This window comes from Hypanus sabinus, unplaced genomic scaffold (genome assembly GCF_030144855.1).
Source record: "Hypanus sabinus isolate sHypSab1 unplaced genomic scaffold, sHypSab1.hap1 scaffold_501, whole genome shotgun sequence".
Lineage (NCBI taxonomy): Eukaryota > Metazoa > Chordata > Chondrichthyes > Myliobatiformes > Dasyatidae > Hypanus > Hypanus sabinus.
In genome coordinates this window covers 313,696-315,661 of record NW_026781368.1, presented here as the reverse complement: position 1 = coordinate 315,661, position 1,966 = coordinate 313,696, and positions in this window count along the sequence as shown.

Genomic DNA, 1,966 nt, shown 5'->3' with positions numbered 1-1,966 from the left:
CCATGATACCGCGCTCTCCCCACAGCCCCTTGTCAGCCTCTGAACTAATCCCATGATACCGCGGGTCAATTCCCAAATCAATCCCGACAACACTGCATCAGCCAACAAGTTAATCCCACTGTCCCGCTCTCCCCCCACGGCCCTTTGTCAGTCTCCAAACTTACCCCACTCCCCAACTCTTTCCCTACGGCGTCGTCTCACTCCCACACCACAGAAATGTAACACTTCCAAACTCACCCGTCTCCGCATTTTCCAGCCCAGTAAATAACGAATCGGTGGGCGACTGTTGTGAAAACAAAATCCTGTGAAATTTAATCCCTTTCATTAATGTGCTTGAAGCGCGCTGGGAAATTTTCACTGCTAATGTAACGGTTTCTCTGTAGCAGCAGTGTGTTTGTGTTACGACGAGAGAAAATGGGGGCTTTAGAATGTGCGGCGTCCCATGGTTGGGAGGGGTTTTCTTTCCTGTGAGCCCGAGAGCGAGGGACTCGCGTGTATTTGTTCGGCAGAAGATGGAGAGAGAAGATGCCAGAACGGGGATATCGTAGACTGCAGGCCTGAGCGGACTGGGAATGGGGTCGGGAGTCGACCACGCCCGGGGGAAATCGATGGAGAACGGACGGACGGGTAAACAGTGAGCTCCAAGGAGCGCATTAGACTGTTTCTTTAAAATGGGTCCTTTTCCTCTTTGTTTCCTGTACTGACCATGGAGTCAAATGAAGAATGAAAAAGCTCAATCGTTTAGTTGCAAATGGTATACCGCTCGTCGTTTCGTGGGATTGATTTTTAACCGGGCAACACATCAACTTAAACGAGATTTCTCAAGTTGGCCAGGCCGGAGGGTTACATTGAGCCCGTCTCCATGTATCACCACGGGGAACGTGAAAAGATTGGACACAGATGAAATCAGCTAGTGTTTGATCACAGGAATGTGTGCTGGGAAAGTGTGGAGGGAGAATCACTCTGACCCCGGGAGTGTGTGATGGGACGGTGTGGAGGGAGATTCACTCTGTGTCTGACTCCGGGAGTGTGTGATGGGACTGTGTGGAGGGAGATTCACTCTGTGTCTGACTCCGGGAGTGTGTGATGGGACGGTGTGGAGGGAGATTCAGTCTGTGTCTGACACCGGGAGTGTGTGATGGAACGGTGTGGAGGGAGATTCACTCTGTGACTGACCCCGGGAGTGTGTGATGGGACGGTGTGGAGGGAGATTCACTCTGTGTCTGACTCCGGGAGTGTGTGATGGGACTGTGTGGAGGGAGATTCACTCTGTGTCTGACTCCGGGAGTGTGTGATGGGACGGTGTGGAGGGAGATTCAGTCTGTGTCTGACACCGGGAGTGTGTGATGGAACGGTGTGGAGGGAGATTCACTCTGTGACTGACCCCGGGAGTGTGTGATGGGACGGTGTGGAGGGAGATTCACTCTGTGTTTCACGCCGGTATTCCATCCTCCATCCGGGACCTCGGTGACTCATTTCTGAAACTCCAGACAATAATAACTCTCTGCGGGGTACAGGAGGGGGGACGGTTAGCCAGGAAGGGGGTTAATTTGAGACGAGTTCCTGTGCACCGAGACTCTGCCAGTCCGACATCCCTCAGCCTGGAGCTGAGACGCTACTGTGTTAGTGTGAGGAGCTCCGACCCACTGTTGCAGTGCACAGGGTGCGGGGGGCAGCAGAATCCTGAACCAAACTCAAGTCCGACACGAAAGCAGGAAGTTACAGCGGTTTATTGATTTCATCATGATAAATGCAAATTAAACAGTATGTGAGCTGCTGATTTGCGGGAATAAATAAGCTGTTGTAGCGACGTTCTACCCACAGAGTTAGAGACAACGACACGCAGTCGATAAATCTGTTCCAGACTAGTTTATTCAAACTTTGCGGCGCTGGCATTTAATCCCGAGGACCCGCCCTCTCCGGCGGAAATGACGTCAGAGATACTGGCTATTTGTGAGCTGGCGCG